Source organism: Pteronotus mesoamericanus, unplaced genomic scaffold, assembly GCF_021234165.1.
Source record: "Pteronotus mesoamericanus isolate MK-2021 breed Mesoamerican mustached bat unplaced genomic scaffold, CSHL_Meso_final contig_37, whole genome shotgun sequence".
Lineage (NCBI taxonomy): Eukaryota > Metazoa > Chordata > Mammalia > Chiroptera > Mormoopidae > Pteronotus > Pteronotus mesoamericanus.
Window position 1 is genome coordinate 2,208,359 of NW_026555144.1, and position 25,463 is coordinate 2,233,821.

The 25,463-nt window shown below is 38.6% G+C and overlaps 2 pseudogenes; one reads left to right on the plus strand and one right to left on the minus strand.

Moving 5' to 3' along the window:
• Positions 1 to 696: 696 nt before the first annotated feature.
• On the minus strand, positions 697 to 1,284 carry LOC129073233 (high mobility group protein B1-like; annotated as a pseudogene).
• Positions 1,285 to 1,766: 482 nt separating this feature from the next.
• LOC129073246 (CTD small phosphatase-like protein 2) lies at positions 1,767 to 3,536 on the plus strand (annotated as a pseudogene).
• Positions 3,537 to 25,463: the final 21,927 nt, after the last annotated feature.

Genomic DNA, 25,463 nt, shown 5'->3' on the forward strand with positions numbered 1-25,463 from the left:
CTGGCATGATAGCATGAGGTACTTTGTGGATATGCTCCTCAGTTAAACTGGTGAAAATTATTTAAAGAAACCCAATCATTTACTTTCTCTGGAAATGTTTTAAGGATACGGAGTACTCAAAGAAACATTTACTCAACAAAATCTACTAAAATTTGGCAAAGATAGTGAGAATCTGTGGCATTTGAATCAATATCTGTACCCTCCTTCCCTTATCCTGTGTCAGCAAGAGAGAAACTCCACTCCAGACTGGTGCAGCCAAGAAAGCAGGGCTCCTTCTCCCCCAAGGTCCCAGAATGATCTTTTCAGAAAGGGCAGATTATCAGCATTTCCCATACTTCCCTCAGTTACCTTTTGCTGAGGCCAAGTTCAAGATGAGTACAGCACAGAGGTGGGGGCTCTCATCTTCCATGCCATCCCCACTCATAAGACCACTTTGGATGCAGCACTACTGATAATATTGGGGCTCCAATTAGAGAAGAGGTTCCACACTGGGAAAGCAAGCCAAAAAGGCCAGAAACTACTTTTTCCCTTCCATTGAATGTCAGTTCCTAAGGCATGAGTGTCACTCATTGAAAACTTCACCATTGTTCTTTTTTTTTTTCCTTTACATTTCAATTTTTTTCTTTAAAAGGAGTGAGTTGTGTACAGGGGGTTAAATCCTTTATAGACAAGAAAAGAAACTGCACTAGAACCAAATTATTCATCATCATCTTCTTCTTCATCTTCCTCCTCGTTTTTCTTACTTTTTTCAGCCTTGACGACTCCCTTTTTTGCAGCATCAGGCTTTCCTTTAGCTTGGTATGCAGTAATATCCTTTTTGTATTTCTTCTTCAGCTTATCAGCCTTCTTTTCATAAGGCTGCTTGTCATCTGCAGCAGTGTTATTCTACATCTCTCGCAGCTTCTTTGTAACATCACTAATGGATAGGACGGGATGCTCTCCTTTGATTTTTGGGTGATACTCAGAACAAAACAAGAAAAAGGCTGAAGGAGGCCTCTTAGGTACATTGGGATCATTGAACCTCTTTTTTGTTTCCCCTTTAGGAGGAATATAAGTTTTCATTTCTCTTTCATAATGAGCCTTGTCCGCCTTTGCCATGTCTTCAAATTTTCCTTTCTCTTTGGCAGACATGGTCTCCCACCTCTCTGACCACTTCTTAGAAAACTCTGAGAAGTTGACTGAAGCATCTGAGTGCTTCTTATTGTGCTCCTCCCGGCAAGTTTTCACAAAGGAAGCATATGATGGCATTTTGCCTCTCGGCTTCTTAGGATCTCCTTTGCCCATGTTTAATTACTTTTCCTCAGCAAGCACAGAGTCGTCCAGTGCCCATCTGGCTCGCACTTGCCTGGGCGCTGTCTCTATGGAGCTCAATGTACTGCACTGGCTCTCAAAAACTTCACCATTGTTCTTATTCCCAGCTCCAGACCTACTGGTCAGAGATACTTCCCAGGGGAAGAAGCATGCTATGAAACAGAGAATTCTACATCTCTTCTCAAAGGAAGTGAATCAATTTGGAAAAGAATATGAACTTGAAGTCTATCCCCTCTAAAAATAATGGAGTTTCTGATTAAAAGTAATTAAGAACAAATTGGTAGAATCATTAGAAATAAAAAAGCTAAACTGTAAGAAAGAGAAAGGGGAGAGTTAAGAGACCTCTTCTGGGGTCAAAAAAAAATCTCACTGACCTCAAAACTATTTCATCAAGGGAGTCTAAATTTAATTGGACTAGCCTGTTGAGCAATTTATGCCCTCGCCAGCAATTAGCGATGATTAACAGCTGGATGTGGCCAAAAAAAGAGACAATCAAAGGCAGCCTTACCAAAAACACTGTCATCCCAGGGCAACTGCAGGCATACCCAAGCCTGTGTTTGGTTCCCTAAGAAGGAACATAAGAGATTTCATGCTTTGGGGGAGGGAGAATAGACTCAATCAAAATAATACTTTTTCAAAAAGAAAATATAATCCAACCAGTCACCAAACACATAAAAAAAAAGGATGAGTGGGAACCAGTAGCCACATTTGCTATAATATATCATCTAAATTGTTCAATTTTCCTTGTATATTTTGCTTAATTTCACTTTGTGTAGCCTTCATTTCTTCCTTCATTTTGTGACTGAGCTCAGTCAATTTTGTGAGCATCGTGATTACTAGTGTTTTGAACTCTGCATCAGATAGGTTCTCTATCTCCTCGTCACTTAAGTCTTTGGAGTTTTGGTATGTTCTTTCATTTAGGCCGTATTTGTTTGTCTTGGTGCACCTGTAATATTGTAAGTAGGTGGAACCTTAGGTATTTGCCAGTAGGGGCAACCTACTTCACTGGATTGTGGCACTGTCTGTGGATGAGGGGTCAGAGAGGGAACAATGCTGCTTCCTTGCTCCACTCTAGTCCAACTTTCCAACAAATTCTCCTATAAGACTAGGAGTTTCTCCCACCCTCACAACCCCCACAGTGTTTTAGAGCTAGAAATTTTGAGTCTTTAGCTTCCCAGTCAGCAAGCCCCTCCTCCTGTGTACAGTCCACAGTCTTGCTGCGGGTCCCCTCTGCCAACCCTGCTGCCAGTCTCCACCCCTCCTGCAGGTCTGGATGACTGTTTCTTTAACTCCTTGGTTGTTGGAGTTCCACGCAGCTTTCTATTATGGCAGTTCTGGTTGTTTTTTTGTTTTTAAATTGATCATTATCCTTCTTTTGGTTGTGCGAGGAAGTGACACATTTCTACTATGCCTCTATCTTGGTTGGAACCTAAGTGTATAATATTAAAGGGAGCATATTCAAGGAAGAAAAAAACAAAGACCAATCAAGACAGAGTACTCTATTTACTCTATCAAAACAAAGTAAAATTGATGTGATATGAATAATAATTTCATCCCATCGAAACGAAGAGCAGGAGAAAACACTAACAAGAAAATATTTCAAAAGCTGATAGTCATGAAATGACATATCAACACATAAAACAAAGTGGAAAATTAGAAGATAAACCTTCCTCTGGAAGGCCCTGGAGGACCACATTGTTGGGGCCATATTTTTTTCTGTCTTCAACTTCTTCATCATTGAATAAATGTGACACATTAGGATCAGATTCTCAGGGCAGACTGTGGAAACAGAAGAGAGAGTACATCCACTTCATATGGAACAAGTGGATGAGATCTTTACCAAAACTACTGAATTAACTAATGGAGCAGCTTATTCAAATCGAGCAGTTCAAGGGAGGCTATTGATAAATAATGGTTTCATAGAAGTGAAAGAAACAGTTCAATGGGATATCCCCCCTTTAAGTACCAGTAACTCTAGATAATGGTTATTCATCAGCTCATGCAGAGGTCACTTATGTATAAGACTGAAAACTATTTGACCCCAATTATTTTATGACACATGTTCCACTACTCAGAGAACAACTAAATAGGTAATTGGCTTTTACACTAAAAACAAAAAACGCACCAGAATTCTACTTTTAGACCTGTATTAAACACTAGTGCATTCTAGTTTAAGTAAGATAGAAGATGCAGCCCTGGCTGGTGTGGCTCAATGGACTCAGTGATGGCCTATGAATCAAAGAGTCGCTGGTTTGATTCCCAGTCTAGGGCACGTGCCTGGGTTGTGGGCCAGGTCTGCAGTAGGGGGCGCACAAGAGGCAACCACACATTGATGTTTTTCTCCTTCTCGTTCTCACTCCCTTCCCCTCTCTAAAAATAAAAAAGGATGATGCAGAACTTACTTTTTCAGTCCTTCTTGAGAAATCATTTATCATATTTATCCAAAAGTCTATGGTTCAGGGAATTCTGGAAACCAATTCCTGAGATGTGTAAGATCATTCCTTTTAATGCTTCTAAGATGACATATGCAGATAATTTAATGAACATATTAAACCCTAAAAATGAAAATCATCAGACACTGACCTTCCTGTGAAAACAAGAAAACTACCTAAAGGACTTAAACCTTCTTGGAAGAAATGTTTCTAAAAGTATAATAGTTGACAAATCACCACAAGCTTTTGATGCTCACCTTTTTTATATTTTTTTTATTTTTTTAGATTTTAATTATTTATTTTAAGATAGAGGGGAAGGGAAGGAGAAAGAGAGGGACAGAAACATTAATATGTGGATGCCTCTCACACACCCCTTCCTGGAGACCTGGCCCACAACAGAGGCACGTGCCCTGACTGTGAATGAAACCAGCAACCCTTTGGATCACAGGCCACTGCTCAATCCACTGGGTTACACCAGCCAGGGATGATCCTCAGCTTTTTAATGGAATCCCCATAGAAAGTCATTTTACAGATAAAAAGGTCAATGAACTCCTATTTGAATCCATTTCTAAAGATGCTTGTAGAAAAAAAATGAAGATGCCCAATCTCACATCAGAGAAAGATTATCCTTGCATCATTTGCTGTCCCCAGATTAAATATGAAGACTTGTTAAACCACTGAAGGAAGAGAGAATGCCAGGCTCTTTTGAACTAAGACAAAAACATTGTCATTACTATTAAAGTTTTGTATCTTGAACTCCATCTAGCTTTTCTTTTTAAATCTTTAGTGTCCAGTAATAACCAATTATTACAAAAAGAGAGTTTATCTATGACTGAATATACAGAGGAAACTGACTGAAACCAAAGTCTTTCAAACTCCAGTGAAATGTTTATATGTAATTCTATAGTTTTTAAAGAATTATGTTTCATCCTGGCTGGTGTCACTCAGTGAAGTGAGTGTCAGTCGGCCTGTGACTGAATGGTCACTATTTTGACTCCCAATCAGAGCACATGCCTAGCTTGTGGGCCATGTCCTCATTTGGGGGAGTACAAGAGCAACAAGTTGGTGTTTCTCTCACACATCAATGTTTCTCTCCCACTTTTCTCCCTCCCTTTCTCACACTCTAAAATAAATAATAAATAAAATATTTATTTCATAAAATCTTTTAAAAAAGAATTATAATTATTTTTATTTTTTTATTGTTCAAATATATTTGTCTCCATTTACCTGACACCAATTTCCACTGGTCCATCCACACCCACCTCCCTCACTCAATCCTTCCCCACTTGGGCTTTATCCATGGGTCCTTTATACATGTTCCTTGATTTGACACTTCCCCTTCTTTTACCTGTCACCCCCTCCCTACTTCCCTCTCTTTGCACTCGCTTTCTTTTTCCACTCAATGTTTCTGGTTATATTTCTCTTGCTTGTTTGCTTTGTTGATTTGGTTCCACTTATAGGTGAGATCAAATGGTATCTCTTTTTAAGCCTCTGGCTTATTTCACTTAATAATAATGCTCTCCAGTTCCATTGCCCTTGTTGTTGATTAATTTGTGATGGAAATTCTAACCAGTGTGAAGTGGTATCTCATTGTGGTTTTAATTTGCAATTCTCTGATGGCTAGTGATGAAGAGCAATCTTTCATATGTCTCTGGGCTCTGTGTATGTCCTTGGACAAGTGTCTGTTAAGGCCCTTTGCCCATTTTTTAATGGGATTGTTTGTCCTCCTGGTGTGGAGTCATGTGAGTTCTTCATATATGTTGGAGATCAAACCGCTGTCTGAGGTATCATTGGCAAATATGTTTTCCCATAAGGTTGGTTCCCTTTTCATTTTGCTATGTTTTCTTTAGGCGTGCAGAAACTTCTTATTTTGATGAAGTCCCGATTGTTTATTCTTTCCTTTATGTTCCTTGCTCTAGGGAAATACGTGAGGGTTTCCTGCCTGTGTGCTCCTCTAGGACTTTTATGGTGCCATGACTTACATTTAAGTCTTTTATCCATCTTGAGTTTATTTCTGTGTATGGTGTAAGTTGGCAGTCAAATTTCAATTTTTTGCATGTATCTGTACGCTTCTCCCAACACCATTTGTTGAAGAGGATATTTTTATTCCATTTTATGTTTCTGCCCCCTTTGTCCAATATTAACTGACAATACAGATATGAGTTTATTTCTAGGCTCTCTCTTCTGTTCCTGTGATCTATGTGTCTGTTCTTATGCCAGTACCAGGCTGTTTTGAATACAGTGCCCTTATAATATACTTTGATGTCAGGTACAGTGATCCCTCCTGCTCTGTTCTTCTTTCTCAAAATTGCTGCAGAGATTCGGTGCCAGTCATTGCTCCACTTAAATTTTCAAACTCTTTGTTCTATATCTATGAAATATGTCATTGTTATTTTAATAGAGATTGTGTTGAATCTAAAAATTCCTTTGGGTAGTATGGGCATTTTGATGTTGTTAATTCTTCCAATCCATGAACACAGTTTATGCTTCTATTTATTTGTGTCTTCCTTAATATTTTTCTTCAGTGTTCTATAATTTTCTGCATATAAGTCTTTTACATCTATGGTTAGGTTTATTCCTAGGAACTTTATTTTTCTTGTTGCTATAGCAAATGGGATATTCCCACTGATTTTTGATTCTGATATTTCATTTTTGGTATACAAAAGTGCCTTCAATTTCTGAATATTGACTTTGTATCCTGCTGTTTTGCCATATTCCCTTATTAGGTCGAGTAGTTTTTTCATGGAGTCTATGGGGTTTTCTATGTATACTATAATGTCACCTGCAAACAATGACAATTTAACTTCCTCCTTACCAATTTGGATGCATTTTATTTCTTTTTCTTGTCTGATCACTGTGGCTAGGACTTCCAATACAATGTTGAATAGAAGTGGCAAAAGCGGAAAACCTTCTCATGTCTCCAGTCTTAGTGGGAAATCTTTTAATTTTGCCTATTGAGTATAATGTTGGCTGTAGGTTTTTCATATATGGTGTTTATTATTTTGAGGCATGCCCTCTTTACTCATACTTTGCTGAGTGTTTTTATCATAAATGGATGCTGCAGATTATCAAATGCTTTTTCCACGTCTATTGATATGATCATGTGGTTTTTGTCTTTCCTTTTTTTGTGTGATGTATTACCTATATTCATTTGCAAATATTGAACCATCTTGGCATCCCTGGGATGAATCCCACTTGATCATGATGGATAGTCTTTTCAATGAATTCCTGGATGTGGTTTGCCAATATTTTGTTGAGGATTTTAGTATCTATGTTCATCAGTGATATTGGCCTGTAGTTTTCTTTCTTTGTTGTGTCTTTATCTGGTTTGGGATTACGATGATGCTGGACTCATTAAAAGAGTTTGGTAGCCTTCCTTCTTCTTGGACTTTTTGGAATAGTCTGAGAAGTATAAGGATTAGTTCTTCCTTAACCGTTTTTTAAAATTCTCCCGTGAAACTGTCTGGTCCAGGGCTTTTGTATGCTGGGAGTTTTTTGATTACTGCTTCAATTTCCCCAGCTGTTATCAGTCCATTCAAGATTTCTGCTTCTTCTTCATTCAGTGTTGGAAGGTTATATTTTTCTAGAAACTTGTCCATTTCATTGAGGTTTTCACATTTCTTGGCATATTGTTAATAGTAATGTCTTACAATCCTTTGTATCTGTGGTATCAGTTGTTATTTCTCCTCTTTCAATTCTGATAGTATTTATTTGGGTCCTGTCCCTTTTTTATTGATGAGTTTACTTAAAGGATTGTTGATTTTCTTTATCTTTTCACAGAACAAGCTGTTCGATTTGTTGATCCTTTAAATTCTTTGTTTATTCTCTATGTAATTCAATTCTGTCCTGATCTTGATTATTTCCTTCCTTCTAATCATTTTGGACTTTGTTTCTTATTGTTTTTTCAGTTCTTGACAGTGTAGAGTTATTTTGTTTATTTGAAATGTTTCTGTCTTTGTTAGGTAGGCCTGTATTGCTATGAACTTCCCTCTCAGGACTGCATTTGCTGTGTGCCATGGATTTTGGACTATGGTGTAATCATTTTCATTTGTTTTATGAAACTTTATGATTTCTTCTTTGATCTCTTTATTGACCCATTCATTTTTTTAATTCAATGTTATTCAGTCTCCATGAGTTTGAATGTTTTTGAGTTTTTTCCTTGAGGTTTATTTCAAGGTCTACTTTCAAGCCCTTGTGGTCTATGGAAATCCTTGTTATGATTTCAACTTTCTTGACTTTGTTGAGGCTTGTTTGGTGTCCTATCATGTGGTCTCTCTTTGAAAATATTACATGTGCATTGGAAAGGAATGTGTACTTTGCTTCGTTGAGATGAAAGGTTTTATGTATGTCATTTAATCCATTTGATCTAATGCATCAGTCAATTCCACAATATTCTTGTTGATATTTTGTTTGGAAGATCCATCCATTACTGACAGTGGGGTGTTAAAATCCCCTCCTATCAGTGTGCTACTGTCCATATCTTTCCTGAAGTCCTCCAAGATTTTCTTTATGTATTTGGGTGCTCCTATATTGGGTGCATATAGGTTTATAATGTTTATGTCTTCTTGATGGATTCTTCCTTTCAGTATCATGAAGTGTTCTTATGGGTCTCTCTTGTTGGCCATTGTTTTGAAATGTATGTTTTCTGATATAAAAATTGCTATCCGAGCTTTTTTACCTGTCCATTTTCTTGGAATAATTTTTCCCATCCCTTTATTTTCAGTGTGTGTATGTCCTTTCTTCTGTGGTGGGTGTCTTAAAGCAGCATATGTGTTGGCCATGTTTCCAATACATTCAGCTACCCTATGTCTTTTGATTTGAGCATACAATCCCTTTATATATAAAGTTATTATTTATATGTATTTATCCATTTTTCGTTTGTAATTGTGTTCCTCCCTTTCTCACTCATTGTCTTCATCTCCTTAAAGCAGTCCCTTTAGCATGTCTTGCAGTGTTGGTCTGGTGGAGGTGTAATTTTTAGCCATCTTTTGACCCTGAAACTCGTTTTTGCTTTTTCTATTTTAATTGAGAGCTTTGTTGGGTAGAGCAGTCTTTGTTGCAGGCCTTGTTTTTCATTATTTTCAATATTTCTTGCCATTCCCTTCTGGCTTGTAGTGCTTCTGTTGAGAAGTCAGCTGCTAGGCTTATCAAGGCTCTCTTTTATGTTATTACCTGTTTCTCCCTTGCTTCCTTAAAGAGTCTGCTTGTCTGTGATATTTGCCATTTTAATTATGATGCTTCTTGGAGTGGGCCTCATCAGGTTCCTCTTAAATGCGACCCTCTGTCATCCCTGGACTTGTGTGACTTCTTCTCTCCTCAAATTATGAACGTTTTTAATCATTATTTTTAAAACAGGTTCTCTATCCCTTGCTCCTCCGCTTCTCCTTCTGGTATCCCAATTATATGGATATTATTACATTTCAGTTTGTCATTCTTTTTTAATCTTTTTTCATTTTCTTGCTCTTTCTGGCAGCTTTTTTTCTACCTTATCAACCAGCTCACTGATTCGGTCCTCTGCTTCATCTTGCCTGCTTTTGATTCCTCCTACTGTGTTCTTCAATTCAGAAATGGTATTCTTCATTTCCTCCTGTCTCTTATTGATAGTTTCTATATCCTTTTTCATGCTGATATAGTTTGCAGTAAGTTCCTCATAGTTTCCCCCTGGTTTTCTGTAATTCTCTCTAAGCTCACTGTGCTCATTGAGCTTCCTTAGAACCGTTGTTTGGAACTCAATATTTGTTAGTTTACTTGCTTCCATTTCATTTAGTTCTCTTTGTGAGTGTTCCTCCTTTCCTTTTGACTGGGCGGCATTTCTTTGTCTTACAATTTTTTGTGAGAGTCTTCTTTTTTGCTTCTGTTTTTTTAAATTGATCTGCCTTGACTTCCTAACATTGTGGTATGAACTTCTACAGTAGGAGACTGCTGTTTTTTTCTTTCTGGATCTGCCTCTGATGATATCAGCTCTTGACCCCATCTGACCTTAGGCAGTCTTTTCGAGTCCCTCAGGAATCTACTGTCTGTGGCTTTCTCCTTCAGCTGTTAATCTAGTCATTCTGAACTCAGCAGGCCAGTTTAGAGACTGCACAGGGTGGGGCTGAGTCCCTCTTTGGGGCGGGGTTATGGGTCCTCTCAGGCTGCTGCCACTCAGGGGAGTGGCCTCTCTGAGCAAGATGGCTGCTGCTGCATGGGGTTGAATCAGCACCAGGATCCTGACGCCTACTCTCTCAGTTCTTGCTCCCCAAAGCCTCCTTCTCCAGTCCTTCCTCTGGTGTTTCCAGCCAACTCTGCCCCAGTCTTTGTTAGAGACCTGGGTAAGTGCCTGCAAATAAAAATTTATGCATTGGCCCTTTAAACTGCTTTTTGCATCTCCAGCTGCCTGTCTCTGGCAGAGGGCAACCCTCCTGCTTTTCACCATTGGCTGTTTTCTGTGTACTCTTTCAGCTCTGGTGCTGTAGGCCAAAGATCCTCGCTTATGGTTTAGACTCTGCTCCTCTCAGGGAGATCCAGCTGGCCATTTCAATATCCTTCTGAAGCTGCCACCCATGGGTGCCCTGCCTACCTTCTTGAGTCTCAATTGCTCTCCTTACCAGTTGGGTTGTGCTAAAGCTGATTCTTCTGTCTGTCTGAGATTATAAGGCTCCTATCTTACTATTGTTCAATTGTTTTTTCCAGGTGATCTCTCCACAATTTAGTTGTAATTCCAGATTTTTCCTGGGAGGACGTCAGTGTGATTTCCACTCAGTCCTCTGCCATCTTGATTCTCTGGTGCTTGAGAGTTACTTTCATTTTGGTTTGTTGTCTTAAGCAGCTCCTCTGAAACCTGGCAGATCAGCTTTCTTTCCAATTCATCTGGGCTCCTGATAAATTGATATTGTGCCAGGCAGTTGATTAACCACAATGCCTTTATGGGAAAGCAAAAATCCTGAAGATTCCATGCAGTACCGTTGGAAGTTATCAGCAGAACCTTCAGGGTTTATCATAAAGGTGGTGTTGGATTATTTGCAAGAGTCTGAATATCCCAGGGGGCACTTTGCCAGGTGAGCTTATTAGTCTTGGGGAATGCTACAAGAAGCCACGTGGCATTCTTAGAAGTTGTTAGCAGATTTTTTATGTAAACTTTTCAGTTCTGAGGGGAGATATCTGGCCCTCTTGGCTGATCTCATCTGGCTGGTAAAATAAGCAATCTAACAAAGGATTTTAAAGAAAAATATGGGAGCAATATCCTAGCCATTGTTTAAGGCTCTCCAGCAATGGAAACAGAGATGGAAGTGGAAGTTCTTGCACAAGCCAAGTAACTTTAAGTATTTCCCTGGTGCCAATAAACACCCTGCTGTTAGCAAGTTGTTGAAATTTTAAGAGGAAAAAGGTAATACTTTTTGAGATTGCTTTGCCCAGCAGACCTGAAGAGAACTTAGAAACTTAATTAGATCCCTCCAGAAGTAACCCAGCAAAAAGTAATAAAAGGAGATTGGAACAGCATTGGGGTATGTTACTACAAAACTCCTTCAGATTGCCCTTACAGCATCTATTGCCAGAATAACAGAATGCACACAGAAGCAGGAACAGCAGCTGCATCCTTCTGGTTGCCATCCCCTCAAGGGAGCCCAGGCTCTGCTTTAACAGGCCCACCCAGCATGCCCCTAGGAATCCCAGCCAGGAAACAGCTGTCCATCCCAGCCAGTTGCTTATCCCACTCTCTTTTCTTCCTTCTCCCTGTCTAGAAAACTTGTGGCCAAATCCAGTTAGATGGGCCTGCTGAGATCTACACATCAGCAGCCCATGAAACTAACATAGATCCCTTTCCTTCTACCCTCTTTCTGTGTACATGGGGATAGATAAACATGTCCAGAAGATTTTTGTCTAGACCTCTCAGCTTTCTTTTTTTAAAAAAATTAAGATGTAATTGACATATAACATTATATTAGTTCCAGATGTATAATATAATGATTCAATATTTGTACATTGTGAAACAGTCACCACAATGTCAAGTAAACATTTGTCACCTTACATAGTTAAAATATTGATGATAAATTTTAAGATTTATTTTCTAAGCAACTTTAAAATATGCAACATAGTATTATTATCATCACCATGCTGTATATTATATCCAAATGACATATTTACTTTATAACTTGAGGTTACTACATTTAGATCCCCTTTGCCCATTTATCCCACCCTCCACATACTGCCTCTGGCAACCACCAATATGTTCTTTGTATCTATGAGCTTATTTCTTTGTTTTACTTATTTTTTACTTTGTTTTTGTATTCCACATATAAATGAGATTGAACAGTATTTGTTTTTTTCTCTGCCTGATTTATATCACTTAGCATAATGCCTTCAAAATCCATCCATGTTTTTGCAGATGACATTTCATGATTTCATTTTTTATGGATGAATAATATTTCACTCTATATCATATTTCTTGTTTGTTTGTTTGTTTTTTAATTTTTTTATTGTTCAAATACAGTTGTCTTCATTTCCCAGCCACCGCTTTACCCTGCCCCACCCACCCTCACCTCTCACCCTCAATCCTCACCCACTTTGGATTTGCCCATGGGCCTTTATACATGTTCCTTGATTTGACCCTTCCTCTTCTTTTCCCCGTTGCCCTCCTCCCTCTTCCCCTCTTGTTACTGTTGGTTTGTTTTTTTATTTCAGTGTTGCTGGTTATATTTTTCTTGCTTGTTTGTTTTGTTGATTAGGTTCCACTTATAGGTGAGATCATATGGTATCTGTCTTTCAAACCCTGGCTTATTTCACTTAATAATAATGCTCTCCAGTTCCATCCATGCTGTCACGAAGGGTAGTAGCTCTTTCTTTCTTTCTGCTGCAATGTATTCCATTGTGTGAATGTATCATAGTTTTTTGATCCACTCATTTATTGATGGGTACTTAGGTTGCTTCTGGCATTTGGCTATTGTAAATTGGGCTGCTATGAACATTGGGGTGCATAGGTTCTTTTGAATTAGTGTTACGTGATTCTTAGGGTATAATCTCAGCAGGGGAATTGCTGGGTCAAAAGGCAGATCCATTTTTAGCTTTTTCAGGAAATTTCAAACTGTTGTCTTTATAGTTAGCTTGTTTCCTATTGTAAATAATTCTGCAATGAACATGGGTCCGCATATATCTTTTAAAGGTAGTATTTTCATTTTTCATTTGGATAAATTCACAGAAGTAGAATCACTGGGTCATAAGGCAGGCCAATTTTTTTTTTTTTTGAGGAACTACCACAGCGTTTAGGAGCTGCACCATTTACATTCCCAGCAACTGTACACAAATGTTCTATTTTCTACATATCCTCACCAACACTGATTATTTCTATCAAGACAGCAGTTTGTAAAATATGAAAACATGTACAGTCCTATCGGCCCCAAGTAAGCCCTGCTGACCACCAAAGCCAGACAATCTGAAGGTGTCCCCTGGGTGGCAACTGAAAAAATTGGGACTCCAGATGAGTATATAAACTCTTTTCTGAGAGATACTAGCTAGATGTAGCAAAACAGAGGGAGATCATAAAGATGATATCCACAGGTTTTTGTTCTCTGAAATCATTTCTTAGGCCCCTACATAAGTGTCAATACAGAGACTTGTCCCTGAGACCAGAGCTCCAGGTCAAGAAAATGGGCCTCTTTCACAGAAAGACTGAAGTTGTGTTTCAATTTACTATCTGTGAAGTATCCTTAGGATGGTAGCTTGCCAAAAACTGTCTCTTCAACCATTATAGTTCCTTGGGACCCAAGAAACAAGCTCCCCCCCGCAACCCCGCCTCCAGAGCCAGGAGATAAAGGAGTATCCCCTGGGTGATACCTGTAAAAATCAGAACACCAGAAGCCCTTCTGTCAGATACTAATGTTCTGGAGTGTGGCAGAAGAAAAGTATGAAGATCGTACCTACAAGCTGTAGTGAGGCAGTAGGGGAGCATAAAGATGGCACTCACTGGAAAAAGAAAGAACTGAAAAAATGGGAAAAAAATGGTGCTTGCTGGCTAGAGCAAGATAAAGGGAGAATATGAATATGGCACCCACCAGTCTCTGTCCCCAAAGAGTGTTCCAGCAGGCTCTCAGGTTTGTGTTAAATCAGATGCCTGCCCCTCAGGCAAATGCTTTAATACACATAAATGTACCTCTTTCACTTAAATTCTGAACATGATCAGCTGCCTCTGAGCTGGGCCCTGGGGTTGGTAAGCCAGAGTGTACAAGCCCCTTAATAGCTAGTTTTTTGATTGCTACCCTGGGTTTCATAGGTATGAGCCCTATTAATTTTCAAAGTGGGATGATTCAGAGGCTCATCTCTCAAATGTGAGTCTTAAAAGTTGGTTTGCCTGATGTGCGGTTCAAACTCTTCAATCCTTAGGTTGAAACTCTGGTTTTTTGAGTTCCCTGCCAATTGTGCGTCGCCATGCAGGTGGCAAGGTTTATGGTGAGATTGGGTTTCACACTTTCCTATCCACTTGGATGTGGTTTTCTTCACATTTCCCAGACATGTAGTCATTGTTCAACCAGTCTTTAGGTTTTTTCCCAGAGAAAAGTAGTTGTAGATTCTGTGTGCCTGTGGGAGAATATGAGTTCTAGATCTTCCTAAACCACCCTCTTGAACCAGAATCTGATGTCTCAGCTTTAAAAAACAAATAAGACTAAGGATTAAGCCAATGTGTTTCGGTCCCAAGATGGGACTGGTGTTCCTACGCAAAGGTTAAAATTCAAGAGAGAGGTAAAAAAATTATACTCCTTGCCATTTTAGGTATTGTTTTATAGGTAACTGTGGTCCCAAAAAACCTTACGGGGAAATTAGTTTGGAGCTGAAAGCCATCAATCTGGACTATGGGTGAGTCCCTTAGAACTCCTACAAATCTCTATTTTTATGGCCTCTACTAATTAATTTATTGTGTTATTGACATTGATATATTGTCTATGAAAATCCCTGCTAGACTTTTTCCTGAATCTCTGATGGGAATTGCTACAACTAGGGGCATTTTACTGAGATATGTTGAAAACCATAAATCTGTGCTTCAGTGGTTATAGTTAATGACCTTCACATTTTATCAGGCCATTGACAATCTTCAGATTGACATAGCAAACACTCCCCTTGTGAGATAGAAATATTTAAATAAGAAACACTTCTGCTTTCTAATAAGCTTTTTGTTACTCATATTAATGTCCAACAAAAAGGTACCTAACACTGATAAGGGAAAACATAATCAATGGGCAGGCTGGGTTTGTCAGCTAAATACTGAAACTGAAGGGTTCTCTGCCCTAGAGCAAATAGATGTGTGATAGATCACCTCATGAATCCACAAAATGATGGCCTGTAGAAATTAGAATATAATCCTAGACTTGATCTACACACATGGGATAACATTGCTATCAGAAAATACTAAAGCAGCATGGTAAAGCCGCTACACCTGCCAAACTCTGGCCAAGGCTAAAAGCTCTGTACAGGAATAATTTCCAAGGCCAATGAAACAGGATATAATAGATTAATCACATTGAATTTCTGGTCTCATCTAGAGGGTTTCACTGAATCCTGACTTCTGGCCCAGTCAATACTATGTATTCCACTGACTTTGGCCACATTATCCAGGACCTACAAAACTACATTTTCTTCCTGCTTATGTTTCCTGAACACATTGCATCTAATAATGGCTCCAGACTGGTGACCCTAAATACACACCAGTGAACCCAACCACGGGGTATATGATTTAATCTCAGTGCTTCATATTATTCCCAAGCCACAGAAGTGATTAGATGACCTAAAAGATAATTAAAGGACAAGTTGAACCTACTAATGAGATGGCGCAAGATAATCCAATCTTGTATTGCATATGCCAGAGTAGTAGTTTGGGGTATCAAAACAGCAATTTCACAAATGGACACTGTTATATATGCCATATACTTGATTAGGCTGTCTGCATTTTTTCTTCAATTGTATACTCTTGTATTATAATATTAACAATTAGGTCTGTGTAGTAGACTCTGCAAAGATACTCCATATCCTCTTACCATTTTCTAAAGACCAAAATATACAGGACATCAATATATCTGTTAAACATTTACTGGATTATTACAAAGAATACAACTCAATAATACTAAAGTTGAAGGCCAAAGTATGAGGTACTTGCATGGAGCTGCTATGTTCTCTCCAGGCATGCCACCTTCCTAGTACTTGGATGTGTTCAACAACCTAGTAGCATTTTAGATCCTATTGTTTAGGGGTTTTTAATGGAGATTTAATTATGTAGGCACGATTGATCAAACCATTGGTCATTGATGATTTAATTCAATCTACAAGTTCTCTTCGCTCCCTAGAAATTAGTGTGTAAGTCTGAGGTTGGAACACTCTAATCACAGCTTGTTTTCTAGAGAGAGACCAACCCCAATCCAGAAGCTATCTATGGTCTAGTTAAGAGTCACTTTATTAGCATAAACTAAAATACAGTTGAAAGGAACTTGCCATGAGTACAGAAAAAAGCTTCAATCATTCCTCTCACTCAAAAAAGTCAGGAGCTGGAAAGCTGATGGAAGAGTGAATCAAAGTCACACTTACCTCTTCCCAGGACCAATCTGGAATTACAATTAAATTGTGGAGAAATCACCCAGAAAAAAAAAAACTGAACAATAGAGGGAGAGAAGCCTTACAACTTCAGAGAGACAGAAGAATCAGCTTCAGCACAAACTGTCTGGTAAGGAGTGAGGTGAAGACTCGAGAAGACTGTCTGAGAGCCCACAGGTGGCAGCTCAGGAGGGATAATTAAGCAGCCAGTTGGATCCCCCTAAGAAGAGTGGGGTCTAAACCCTATGGGAGAATCCCTAGCCTAGAGCAACAGAGACCAAAAAATACACAGATAAAAACCAGCTGCGAAAAGAAGCAGGGTTGCTCTCTCCAAGATATGGATGGCTGGGAGCCACAAAAAAGTGTTTAAAGGGCCAATGCACAAATTTTCATTTATAGCCACTTAACCTGGGCTCCAGCAAAGGTGTGGGTACAGTGGGCTAGAGATACCTGAGGAGAGACTGGAGACAGAAGCTTTGGGGAGAGAACTGAGAAAGTAGATGCTAGGATGCCGGTAAGCACCCCGATTAGGCAGCAACCATTGTGCTCAGGTAGACCACTCCACTTCAAGCACCAGCAGTCTGAGGGGAAAAGATAACCCTGGCCAGAAGAACAACTCTGCAATGTCTCTGTAGTGTTTAAGCATGACTACTGAGTGCAGAGTGACTAGATTACCAACTCAAGGAGACAGCCACAGGCTGTAGATCCCTGGAAGTCTCGAACAGGCTGCTTAAGGTCAGACAGGATCAACATCTGACATCACCAGAGGTGGATCCAGAGAGAAAAACACTGCAACTGCACAACAGCATACAAGACATGGTGGGCAGAGTGACCCTCAGTCAAACACCTGGAAGGAGTGATTCACAAAAGAACCAAAAAATAATCAAAACCCAATTACATCCAGAGAGCTAACATAAACAGCATAAAGGGCATTCCAAGAGTATCAAGTTCAGGAGATCAAGGAGACTGCACCACTGAATCTCACAAGTCTCCTACCACAGAAATTCACACCACAAAGTCAGGAAGTCAAAACTGATCAATTTAAGAAGCAGAAGTAAATAAGGAGCATCTCACAAATAATGGGAGAACAAAGAAACAATCACCAATACAAAGGAAATGAAGAATCCTCAGAAAGAGTGTTATATGAAATAAAAGTAAATCAACTAACAGATACTGAGTTCGAAACAATGGTTCTAAGGAAGCTCAATGAGTTCAGTGAGAATTACCAAAAACTACAGAGAAACTACGAGGAACTTACTGCAAACAGAATCATCATGAAAAAGGACATAGAAACAAGAGACAAGAGACAAGGGGAAATGAAAAATACAATTGCTGAATTGAAGAATACAGTAGAAGGAATCAAAAGTAGGCTAGATAGAGCCGAGGATTAAATCAGTGAGACAGAGGACAAGGTAGAAATTAACTCCCAGAAGGATCAAGTAAAGGGTAAAAAAGACTCAAGAAGAATGAAGAGGGATTAAGGGAAATTCAGGTCATCATGAAATGTAATAATATCCATATAATAGAGCTATCAGAAGAATAAAAAGAAGAGGAGGAGCAAGAAAGAGAAAACCTGTTAGAAAAAGTAAAAATGGAAAATTTCCCTAATCTGAGGAGAGAAAAAGTCATACAAGTCCAGGAAGCACAGAGGGTTCCAATTAAGACCAACCCAAAGAGTGGCTCTAAGCTGGCCTGAGGATTGCAGAGTGACTAGATTAACAGTTGAAGGACACAACCTAAGAGAGTAGATTCCTGAAAGTCTCAAACAGGATGCCAAAGTCAGACAGGGTCAACATCTGACATCATCAGAGGCAGATCCAGAAACAAATAAAAAAAAAACAAACAAAAAACAGCGGCCTCCTACCACAGAAGTTAATACCACAAAGTCAAGAAATCAAGACAGAGCAATATAAGAAGCAGAAGCAAAAAAGAAGAGTCTCCCAAATAATGGGAAGACAAAGAAATGCCTCCCAAGGAAAGGGGACCTCACCAAAATAAGAAGTTTCTGCATGGCTAAAGAAAACATCAGCAAAATGAAAAGGGAACCAAGTGTGTGAGAGAATATATTTGCCAATGATACCTCAGATAGGGATTTGATCTCAAATATATAAAGAACTCACACAAATCCACTCCAGGAAGACAAAGAACCCTATTAAAAAGAGGGCAAGGGACCTCAGCAGATGCTCTTCCAAAGAAGAGATACAAAGGGCCCAGAGACATTTGAAAGGATGCTCAGCATCACTAGCCATCAGAGAAATTGCAGATAAAAACCACAATGAGAAACCACCTCACACCAGTCAGAATGGCCATCACAAACAGATCAACAAACAACAGGTGCTGGCCAGGTTGTGGAAAAAAGGGAACCCTAGTACACTGTCAGTGGGAATGAAGACTGGTGCAGCCATTGTGGAAAGCAGTGTGGCATTTCCTCAAAAAGCTGAAAATGGAACTGCCTTTTGATCCAGTGATTCCCCTGCTAGGACTATACCCTAAGAATCCCAAAATGCTAATTCAAATGAACCTATGCATCCCAATGTTCATAGCAGCACAATTTACAATAGCCAAGTGTTGGAAGCAACCTAAATGCCCATCAGTAGGTGATTGGATCAAAAAACTATGGTACATTTACACAATAGAATACTATGCAGCAGAATGAAAGAGCTACTACCCTTCGAGATAGCATGGGTGGAACTAGAGAACATTATGTGACACAAAATATGCAAGAGGGCAAAAGACAAATACCATATGATCTAACCTGTCAATGGGACTTAACCAATAAAATAAAAAGCAAGGAAAATACAACCTGCAACACTGAAAGAAAAAATAAACCAACAGAGTCAAGAGGGAAGGATGGGACTGGGGAAAGGGAAGGGAAGGGTCAAGTCAAGAAACATGTATAAAAGACCCACGGAGAAAGCCAAAGTGGGAAAGTATTGAGAGAGGGAGGTGGGTAAGGGGGGAAGGAGGTAATAGTGGCAGGAAGGTGGAGACAAATGTATTTGAACAATAAATATATAAATACAGACATACATACATACATACATAAAAGAAATACCGCCCCGTCGGTGGGAAAGGAGGAACACCAACAAAGAGAAATAAATGAACAGAGGCTCTGCCTCCCCTCCACCACTTTCTCTGGTGGGCGGGAGGCAGAGACAAATAAAAAAAAAATAAATGAACAGAGGCAAGTAAACTATCAGATACTGAGTTCCAAACAACAGTTCTGAGAAAGCTCAATGAGCTCAGTGAGTGCAGAAACAATTACGAACAACTACAGGGAAACTACAAGGAACGTACAGCAAACTATATGAGCATGGAAAAGGACATAGGAATGATGAATAAGAGACAAGAGGAAATGAAGAATACAATTTCTGAATTGAAGAACACAGTAGAAGGAAACAAAAACAGGCACAATGAAGCAGAGGACCGAATCAGTGAGCTAGAGAATAAGGTAGAAAAAAGCTCCCAGAAAGAGCAAGAAAATGAAAACAGACTCAAAAAGAACAAAGAGGCATTTGGGCAAATGCAGGGCAACCTGAAACTTAATAATATCTGTATAATAGGGATACCAGAAGGATAAGTGGAGCAAGGTATAGAGAACCTGTTTGGAAAAGTAATGATGGAAGACTCTCCTAATTTGAGGAGAGAAAAAGTCACAGAAGTCCAGGGAGCACAGAGGGTTGCATTCAAGAGGAACCCAATAAGGTTGATTCCAAGAGACATCATCATTATTGGCAAATATATAAGATAAACAGAGAATCCTAAAGACAGCAAGGGAGAAACAGGTAGTAACAACTAAGGGAGCCCTGATACAGCTAGCAGTTGACGTTTCAACAGCAACACTACAAGCCAGAAGGGAATGGCAAGATGGAAATATTCAAAGTCATGAAAAGAAAAGGCTTGCAACCAAGAGTGCTCTACCCAGCTAGGCTCAAATTAAAATGGAAGGCAAAATAAGGAGCTTCTCAACCAAAAGAAGGGTAAAATAATACATCTCCACCAAACCAGCACTGCAAAATATGCTAAAGGGACTGCTTTAAGAATATGAAGAAAAAGAGTCTATGAATATCCAGTTCCTTTCATAGTCACCAATACTTGATATTACCAATATTTTTAATATTTATTAATCTGATTGTGACAATGTTATTTTGTCACTTAAATATTTGTTGAAATTAAACCTGTTTTTGTATATTTTTTGCTTATTTCTATTATTTAAAAAAAAAACTTAAATAGATTTATGATATCCTTTATCCATTTTTTGATTATGTATTTTTAGAATTTTTTCTCTAAAACATAAACAAGAAAACTATGAACCCTTTTTTAGATGAGTTGCAAATACTTTCTGATGCTATTATTTGACATTTATCTTTCTATATGTATATTACTATGTAGTCTTAAATGTTTAATATGGTAATATTGTCAATATCTTACTTTATACCATCAGGGTTTGAATGTCACTTCAGGATAAGAAGAATATTTGTTTGAAAGGAGAGATCAAGATGGCAGAGGAGTGAGTAGAAGTCACACTGACCTCCTCCTAGGAACAATGTAGGATTACAACTAAATTGTGGAGAAATCACCTGGAACAAACAACTGAACAATGGCAAGAGAGGAGCCTTGTAACCTCGGAGACAGAGGAAATGGCTTAGCACAAATTAACGGGTAAGGAGTGTGGTAGAGACCTGTGAAGGCAGGCAGGGCACCCACAAGCCACAGCACCAGAAGGATATTGAAACAGCCAGTTGGATCCCCCACTCAAAAAGAGCAGGGTCTAAACCAAAAGTGGGGATCTCTAGCCCACAACACCAGAGAACAAAAGGTGCACAGGAACCAGCCAGCTGCAAAAAGCAGCAAGGTTGCTCTCTCTCTGAGACAGGCAGCTGGAGACAAAAATAACTGTTTAAAGGGCCAAAGAATGAATTTTAATTTGCGGCGACTTAACCTGGTCTCCAACAAAGGTAGGGTAGAGTGGGCTAGAGACTCCTGAGGAGAGACTGGGAAAGGAGGCTTTGGGGAGAGAACTGAGAGAATAGCTGGCGGGATCTCAGTGCTGACTCATCCCCCATGCAGCAGCGGCCATCTAGCTTAGGGGGACACAATTCCCTCTGAGCGGAACGAGCATCAAAGGACCCAGTGGGCCCGCCCCCAGGTGTGATTCCACACCCCACCCTGCTGTCTAAGCTGCGTACTGAGTGTGGAGTGGTAGCCACAGACAGCAGATCCCTGTTTAAATTGGGCACAGAGAGGTCTGGCAATACTTGAGAAGAGACTGGGGATGGACACTTTGGGGAGAGAATAGAGAGAGTAGCCGGCGGGATACTAGTGTGGACTCCTCACCCATATGGCAGCTGCATGAAAGGACACAATAACCCCACCTCCAGGAGGGACACCGCCCCACCCTGAGCTGTCTAAGGCAGCCTGCTGAGTGCAGAATGAATAGATTAACAGCTGAAGGAGAAAGCCACAAAAAGTAGATTCCTGGAAATATCGAACAGACTACCCAAGGTCAGACAAAGTCGACATCTGACATCATCAGAGGCAGATCCAGAAAATAAAAGAGCAGTCTCCAACCATAGAAGTTCACACCCCAAAGTCAGGATACCAAGACAGATCAACTTAAGAATCAGAAACAAAAGAGAAGAGTCACACAAATAATGGGAAGACAAAGAAAAATGCCCCACTTGAAGGGAAATGAGCAATCCCCAGAAAGCGAACTAAATGAAATAGAGGCAAGTCAACTATCAGATATTGAGTTCCAAACAACAGTTCTAAGGAAGCCCAATGAGCTCAGTAGCTCAGAAAGAATTACCAAAAACTACAGGGAAACTACAAGGAACTTACTGCAAACTATATCAGCATGAAAAAGGACATAGAAACTATCAATAAGAGACAAGAGGAAACAAAGAATACAATTTCTGATTGAAGAACACAGTAGAAGGAATCAAAAGCAGGTTCAAGGAAGCCACGGCCCAAATCTGCGACCTTGAGGACAAGGTAGATAAAAGCTCCCAGAAAGAGCAAGAAAATGGAAAAAGACTCAAAAAGCATGAAGAGCCATTAAGGGAAATGCAGGACAACCTGAAACCTTAGAATATCCGTATTCATAGGGATAACAGAAGGAGAAGAAGAGGAGGAAGGGATAGAGAACTTGTTTGAAAAAGTAATGATGGAAAACTTCCCTAATTGGAGGAGAGAAAAAGTCACCCAAGTCCAGGAAGCACAGAGGGTCCCATTCAAGAGGAACCCAATGAGGCCCACTCCAAGACACATCACTATTAAAATGGCAAATATCAAAGACAAACAGAGAATCCTAGGCAGAAGGGAGAAAGAGGTAGTAACAGATAAGGGAGCCCTGATACAGGTAGCAGCTGACTTGTCAACAGAAACACTACAAACCAGAAGGAAGTGGCAAGAAATATTCCAAGTCATGAAAAGAAAAGGCTTGCAACCAAAACTGCTCTACCCAGCAAGGCTCTCAATTAAAATGGAAGGCGAAATAAGGAGCTTCTCAGACAAAAGAAGGGTAGAAGAATACATCTCCACAAAATCAGCACTGCAAAATATGCTAAAGGGACTGCTTTAAGATGAAAAAAAAGTTTCTATGAATACCTAATTCCTTTCAGAGTTGCTAATAATTGATATAACCAATATTTTTAATACTCATTAATCTGATTGTGACAATGATTTTTTTAAATTGTTCCTTTACTATTTGTTGAAACTAAACCTGTTTTAGTATACTTCTTGCCTATTTCTGTTTTTTTTTTTTATTAAAAACCCTTTAAATGACTTTATGGTATTCTTTATCCATTTCTTGATTAAAGGTTTGTAGAACTTTTTTCCCTAAAAAAAACAAAAACAAAAAACAAAAAAAACAAATCTATTAACCATGTTTTAGGTGTGTTCCAAATACTTTTCTATTATATTCCTTGGCCTTTAACTTTTTTATATGTATATTATTATATAGTTAAATGTTTAATATAGTCATACTGTCATCATTTACTTTATAACTTCTGGATTTAACTATTTTACTTCTGGTAATGAAAATATTAGTTATATTTACTGCTAAAACTCCTTAGATTCTACATTCTGATTTTTATCTCACCTGAATATTTCTTGTATAATGTGTGAAATAAGGCTCTATATTTTTTTTATTTCAAGTAATAGTGGTCCATGCACCTTATTTGTTTAATAAGCCTTATTTTACCCATTGATTTGAAATATCAAGTTAATCATACACATATTAATCAGATATATTTATTTGTTCTAGATTATTCATTATATTTCATTGATATACTTGATTATTTCTGTGATGATGTGGGTTTAATTTCTGAGACTTTATAAAGGATTTAAAATTTTTAAATATTTTATAATTAACTTTGACATTTAAAAAATAAATAAATAAAATCTGCATTTAAGAAAGATAGAGAGAGACATGGAACTCCTACCTTTTTCAACAACATGGATGGAAATGGAGAATATTAAGCTAATTGAAAAAAACCAGTTGGTGAAAGACAATTACCGTATGATCTCACCTATAAATGGACTCTAATTAACAAAATAATCTAATGTACAAAATTAATCACAGGCATGAAAACATAGAGAAGATTGAAAGTGACCAGAGCAGGGGGGGAAAGAGGACCATGATGGAAAGAAAGGGAAGGGACTAAACAAAGAAAAGAACATGTATACATGACCCATGGACATGGACAACAGAGTTGGAATTGACTGTGGGAATGGCGGGTGGGAGTGGAATGGGTGGAGGTGAGTAAAGGGGGGGAAATTGAGAGAACTGTAATAGAATAAACATGATGTATAAATTTAAAAATATACCAAAAAAAAAAGAAATTTGATAACGGATGAAATTGACAAATTTCTAGAAAACATTGAATGAAGACAAAGCTTAAAGCCTGAAGAGACCAATAACAGGTTGGGAAATTGAAACATTAAGCAAAAAATTCCCACCACAGAAAAGCCCTGGACAGGACAGTTGCACAGGAGAATTCTATAAAACATTTAAGGAAGAGCTAACCCCTGTCCTTCTCAAACTATTACATAAAATCCAAGAAGAGGGAAGACTCCCAAACTGTTTTCTTGGGACAATCATGACCCTAAACCCAAAAGCAGATAAAGACACAACCAAGAGAAAAAAAAAAAAAAAACTACAGGCCAATGTCGTTTATGAACATAGACACTAAAACCCTCAACAAAATATTGGCAAACCACATACAGCAATACATTAAAAAGGTCAGCCACCATGATCAAGTGGGATTCATCCCAGGGATGCAAGGATGGTTCAATATTCGCAAATTAATAAATGTAGTTCATCACGTAAAAAATGGAAAGACAAAAAACTCATGATCATCTCAATAGATGTGGAAAAAGCATTTGATAAGGTACAACACCCATTTATTATAAAAACACTCAGCCAAGGGGGAATTAAGGGTGCATACATAAACATAATAAAGACCATATATGGAAAACCTACAGCCAACCTCATACTCAATAGGGAAAAATTAAAAGATTTCCCACTAAAACAATGAACAAGAGAAGGATGTCTGCTTTCACCACTTCTATTCGACATAATATTGGAAGACCTAGCCACAGTGATCAGAATATAAAAAGAAATAAAAGGCATCCAAATTGGAAAGGAGGAAGTTAAACTATCATTGTTTGCAGATGACATGATAGTGTACATGGAAAACCCATAGACTCCACCAAAAAGCGACTCCATCAATAAGTGATCATTGCGAAACAACAGGATACAAAGTCAATATTCAGAAATCTAAGGCCTTTTGTATACCCAAAATGAAATATCAGAAGCAGAAATCAGGAAAAAAAAATCCCCCTTGCTATAGCAACAACAAAAATAAAGTTCCTAGTAATAAACTTAACCAAGGAGGTAAAAGACCTGTATGCAGAAAACTATACAACACTGAAGAAAGAAATTAAGGAAGGCACAAATAAATGGAAGCATATACCATGTTTATGGATTGGAAGAATTAACATCATCAAAATGTCCATAGTACCCAATGCAATTTATAGATTCAACGAATTCCTATTAAAATACCAATGACATATGTCACAGATATAGAACAAACATTTTAAAAAATATATATAGAAGCATAAACGACCCTGAATAGCTGCTGGAATTTTGAGAAAGAAAAACAA